Source organism: Mustelus asterias, chromosome 15, assembly GCF_964213995.1.
Source record: "Mustelus asterias chromosome 15, sMusAst1.hap1.1, whole genome shotgun sequence".
NCBI classification, from domain to species: Eukaryota; Metazoa; Chordata; class Chondrichthyes; order Carcharhiniformes; family Triakidae; genus Mustelus; species Mustelus asterias.
The window spans coordinates 63,476,907-63,483,110 of record NC_135815.1 but is presented as its reverse complement, the minus strand read 5'-3'; positions in this window follow the sequence as shown (position 1 = coordinate 63,483,110).

The window sequence follows — 6,204 nt, the reverse complement described above, 5'->3', positions numbered from 1 at the left end:
AAGGTTTCGCCTTTAAGAATCAAATTATTTACATTAAAACTAAAGAAAATAATATTGGCTGGAATTCTCTGTCCTTGCCTGCAGCTGTAAATCTCCGGGCACGCTGCAGTGAATGGAAACTTAGCTGAGCGCCAAATTCTCTGTTCTCGCTGGCAGCAGTAATGGGCCGTGTGAGACTGGAGAATTCCGGCCATTGTGTCTGCATGTTTTTTAACACAGAGGAATAAAATTACAAATCTCTGAAACATATCAGTGACGGGCTTATTCATCCAACTTTAGTCACAGTGATCTTTCCTGGAGGCTGCTGTACACTTTCAGAACGCTGGTTAGGATGTCTGTGTTGCATCTTAGACCATGTTCTAATTGTAGTAGGATGTTTCTGGTTTTAGTACAGTTCTGAATTGGCATCTGTTTTGTCACATTGTTGTGCCATTTGATATTCGTAGTTGATGAAATCTTGGTTCTGGGTATATGCTGATGTTTTCTGCTGGATTCCATGTGCCATCAATTAAGTGCTGTACTCAATCTTTCTGTCCAATGTTCGGGTTGGGTAATTCATTAGTCGGATCTTTCATCTTCCCCTGTTTATCATGTAATGCATCACAGGTTCCTAGGAGTATTGACATATGATAGCTGGGGAGGTCTGTCCACACTTGCCTGCCAAATATCAGTTCTGCATTGGCTCTGCAGTATGAAGTTTGCAATTTCAGAATTAGGACGTGTGTTGAGTTCAAATTATAGCCCATTCGCTGATGATCTGCATTGCCGAATTAGGTGGTCTTATCCCAGTTTAGCATTGCGTTTCCAATGGTGATCCTTGTGGTCTGTGGTCAAAGAACAAAGAACAATACAGCACAGGAACAGGCCCTTCGGCCCTCCAAGCCCGTGCCGCTCCCTGGTCCAAACTAGACCATTCTTTTGTATCCCTCCATTCCCACTCCGTTCATGTGGCTATCTAGATAAGTCTTAAATGTTCCCAGTGTGTCCGCCTCCACCACCTTGCCTGGCAGCGCATTCCAGGCCCCCACCACCCTCTGTGTAAAATATGTCCTTCTGATATCTGTGTTAAACCTCCCCCCCTTCACCTTGAACCTATGACCCCTCGTGAACGTCACCACCGACCTGGGGAAAAGCTTCCCACCGTTCACCCTATCTATGCCTTTCATAATTTTATACACCTCTATTAGGTCACCCCTCATCCTCCGTCTTTCCAGGGAGAACAACCCCAGTTTACCCAATCTCTCCTCATAACTAAGCCCCTCCATACCAGGCAACATCCTGGTAATCCTCCTCTGTACTCTCCAAAGCCTCCACGTCCTTCTGGTAGTGTGGCGACCAGAACTGGACGCAGTATTCCAAATGCGGCCGAACCAACGTTCTATACATCTGCAACATCAGACCCCAACTTTTATACTCTATGCCCCGTCCTATAAAGGCAAGCATGCCATATGCCTCTTCACCACCTTCTCCACCTGTGACGTCACCTTCAAGGATCTGTGGACTTGCACACCCAGGTCCCTCTGCGTATCTATACCCTTTATGGTTCTGCCATTTATCGTATAGCTCCTCCCTACATTATTTCTACCAAAATGCATCACTTCGCATTTATCAGGATTGAACTCCATCTGCCATTTCTTTGCCCAAATTTCCAGCCTATCTATATCCTTCTGTAGCCTCTGACAATGCTCCTCACTATCTGCAAGTCCTGCCAATTTTGTGTCGTCCGCAAACTTACTGATCACCCCAGTTACACCTTCTTCCAGATCGTTTATATAAATCACAAACAGCAGAGGTCCCAATACAGAGCCCTGCGGAACACCACTAGTCACAGGCCTCCAGCCGGAAAAAGACCCTTCCACTACCACCCTCTGTCTTCTGTGACCAAGCCAGTTCTCCACCCATCTAGCCACCTCCCCCTTTATCCCATGAGATCCAACCTTTTGCACCAACCTACCATGAGGGACTTTGTCAAACGCTTTACTAAAGTCCATATAGACGACATCCACGGCCCTTCCCTCGTCAATTCTTCAAAAAACTCCAACAGGTTAGTGAGGCATGACCTCTCACAAAACCATGCTGACCATCGTTAATGAGTTTATTCCTTTCTAAATGCGCATACATCCTATCTCTAATGGTCCTTATCAATGATTTGACAATATCAAAAATGATGACCAAGAACTGAGGGAAGGGGTGTTATGGAGTCATAGAGGTTTACAGCATGGAAACAGGCCCTTCGGCCCAACTTGTCCATGCCGCCCTTTTTTTAAATCCCTAAGCTAGTCCTAATGGCCAACATTTGGCCCGTATCCCTCGATACCCATTTAACCCATGTAACTGTCTAAACATTTTAAAAGACAAAATTGTACCCGCCTCTACTACTACCTCTGGCAGTTCTTTCCAGACACTCGCCACCCTTTGTGTGAGAAAACTGCCCCTCTGGACCCTTTTGTATCTCTCCCCTCTCACCTTAAACCTATGCCCTCTAGTTTTAGACTCCCCTAGTGTTGCTAATATATATTTAAGGAAGAAGTGAAAGCTGAAAGAAGGGAAGAGATGAATTAACACTGAATGATGTGAAAGGTGTTGGTATGAGTTTAAGGAAGTAGAGAAAAGCGCTCATGTGCACTTTAGGAAAGAGTGAAAGTTGCCATTGTGAACAGTGGTCTAGAGTAAAAGGTGCTAGAATTATCTGAGAAAAGGGATAAAATGTGCTTATATCAACTGAGGATGTGTATGAATATGTATTAGGAAAGGAGCGAAAGATGCCAGTGTGAACTGAGGAGTAGGGAGAGATGAACTCATTTGGATAACATTTATTTTCAAAAATTACTGCAGAGGTCAATAATTAAGCTTGAGTTTAAATGAGGATTGAGCTGGGGTGTTGTGTGGGGGTGTGTTCCATGGAGGGCAATGTTTTGTATGTGGTGGGGTGGGAGATTGTGTTTGGGGGAAGGTGATTCTATTAATTTTTGCACAGGGCTCTTTAAAAGATTAAGTTGTTGGCAGGGTGAGCTCAATCACAGCCTGCCCCACCAGCATTATATTTTGGGAACTGCCCCTTAGATTTTTTTTCGGTTATCACTTGAACATTATGGTGAGAAAGTCATCAATGGCTTTAATCCTGTTTTTCCTGTCTGCTGCACCACAGCCAAAAAATGGGAAAACCCTCCCCACATGTCCTTTTTCTTGACCAGGTGTTCTACTAATACTTCCAGCCTTACATCCCTCCGTCTATCCTTACATCCCTCCGTCTAGGTTTATTTGGTAGCAAAAGCCACACAAGCTTTTGGAGCCTTAAGCCCCTTCTTCAGGTGAGTGGGGAATTCTGTTCTCAAACAGGGCATATAAAGACACAAACTCAATTTACATGAATAATAGTTGGAATGTGAATACTTACAACTAATCAAGTCTTTAAGATACAAACAATGTGCGTGGAGAGAGCATCAAGACAGGCTAAAGAGATGTGCATTGTCTCCAGACAGGACAGCCAGTGAGACTCTGCAGGTCCAGGCAAGCTGTGGGGATTACAAATAGTGTGACATGAACCCAATATCCCGGTTGAGGCTGTCCTCATGTGTGCGGAACTTGGCTATCAGTTTCTGCTCAACGACTCTGCACCGTCGTGTGTCGTGAAAACCGCCTTGGAGAACACTTACCTGAATATCAGAGGCCGAATGCCCGTGATCGCTGAAGTGCTCCTCAAAAGGAAGAGAACAGTCTTGCCTGGTGATTGTTGAGCGGTGTTCATTCATCCGTTGTCGCAGCGTCTGCATGGTTCCCCAATGTACCATGCCTCGGGACATCCTTTCTTGCAGTGAATCAGGTAGACAGCGTTGGCCAAGTTACAAGAGTTGCAAGAGTGCACCTGGTGGATGGTGTTCTCACGTGAGATAATGGCATCTGTGTCGATGATCCAGCGCGTCTTGCAGAGGTTGCTGTGGCAGGGTTGTGTGGTGTCGTGGTCACTGTTCTCCTGAAGGCTGGGTAGTTTGCTGCGGACAATGGTCTGTTTGAGGTTGTGCGGTTGTTTGAAGGCAAGAAGTGGGGGTGTGGGGAATGGCCTTGGCAAAAATTAAGCCCTCGGCTGAGAACTTCGATTTCATCTGGTTGAAATGTGTAGTCGGACAAGTTGACAATGGACTTCCCTGCAGTGGTACTGTTTTCTACTGTGGTACCGGAGGAGGCTTGGTTGCTGCTGGTGGTGATGCCGAGTTTCTCAAGTTTCCTCCGGAGCCTTCAACATGTCATTGATGAAGACGAGCATCTCGCCAAGGCCATCCCCACGCCCCCAATTCTTGCCTTCAAACAACTGCACAACCTCAAACAGACCATTGTCCGCAGCAAACTACCCAGCCTTCAGGAGAACAGTGACCATGACACCACACAACCCTGCCACAGCAACCTCTGCAAGACGTGCCGGATCATCGACACAGATGCCATTATCTCACGTGAGAACACCATCCACCAAGTACACGGTACATACTCTTGCAACTCGGCCAACGCTGTCTACCTGATTCGCTGCAGGAAAGGATGTCCCGAGGCATAGTACATTGGGGAAACCATGCAGACACTGCGACAACGGATGAATGAACACCGCTCGACAATCACCAGGCAAGACTGTTCTCTTCCTGTTGGGGAGCACTTCAGCGGTCACGGGCATTCGGCCTCTGATATTCGGGTAAGCGTCCTCCAAGGCGGCCTTCATGACACACGACGGCGCAGAGTCACTGAGCAGAAACTGGTAGCCAAGTTCCGCTCACATGAGGACGGCCTCAACCGGGATATTGGGTTCATGTCACACTATTTGTAATCCCCACAGCTTGCCTGGACCTGCAGAGTCTCACTGGCTGTCCTGTCTGGAGACAATACACATCTCTTTAGCCTGCCTTGATGCTCTATCCACTCACATTGTTTGTATCTTAAAGACTTGATTAGCTGTAAGTATTCGCATTCCAACCATTATTCATGTAAATTGAGTTTGTGTCTTTACATGCCCTGTTTGTGAACAGAATTCCCACTCACCTGAAGAAAGGGCTTGGGGCTCCGAAAGCTTGTGTGGCTTTTGCTACCACATAAACCTGTTGGACTTTAACCTGGTGTTGTTAAACTTCTTACTGTGTTTACCCCAGTCCAACACCGGCATCTCCACATCGGGAATTGAACCCACAGACTTCTGACTCCCAGCGATGCTAACTAAAAGCTGTATATGACTGAGAAAAATTACCATATTAACATCCACAGTCCTTACTAATAGATATGCATTTCAACAGAGCAAAGAGCATTCCAACAATTCTCAACTGTGCGGCTGTATTTTTCAAATTGAAACTGGAGAAGATTGAACCCAGCGAAAGATACAGGAAGTGTTTCAAAACATGTGCTAAGCCATGGTAACTGCTTTATCAGGTTGAATTTCATAGAAAACCCAATCATAAGTTCCATCTTACCTCCGGTTTCCTTTTTCCGATTGGCTAGACTCCTTGTACCCCTGAGCAACAATTTGGCAGTGTTTTATTTCTGTTTTATCTGCATATCACTGAGCAAAACGTGGTCAATGGTCACTTTGCAGTTTACAAAACAAATTTACAAAAGATGAGCACATCATTTCTCCTTCCCGTTAGTTATACAATTTAAGCTTGCAAGTTCTGGCTCACAATCAGCTCAGTCATGTGACTACACGGGCAGGTTAACCGCTATTTCTATTCTTGGACAGTGCAATTAGTAATTGAAAAAAATTCTACATGTTTCATGACAGCCGTTCAATGGGGTACAAGAGCAGCCAGCTGCCCGCAGTATATCTAACATTACCAGCAACTCCATCAAGTGAAATCCAAGCAACATTCATGGATGATGACTGAGAACAGGGATCGTCAACCTGCTGCTCCGGAGCTGCATGAAGCTCTTTAATATCTCACTTGCAACTCCTGTGTGGTTACATTTCGTGATCAATGTTGCCGTGTCTATTGGGTTTTTGAAAAATAAAAATGAACAACATTGATCCAAGATCTGGTCTAACTGTAATCTAGATACATTAAGCATCTGTTAGACTTTCTATTTTCAATTAAAGCAGTGCACTTAAATTCAATGTAGCAAATTAACAAGGCTTAAGATCTTTGTGGAAAACTAGTTGTGAAAGAAATATGTTATGATTTTGCAGAAAATAAAGTTGACAAAGGTAAATGTAATATTTGGGTGTAATCAAGATTC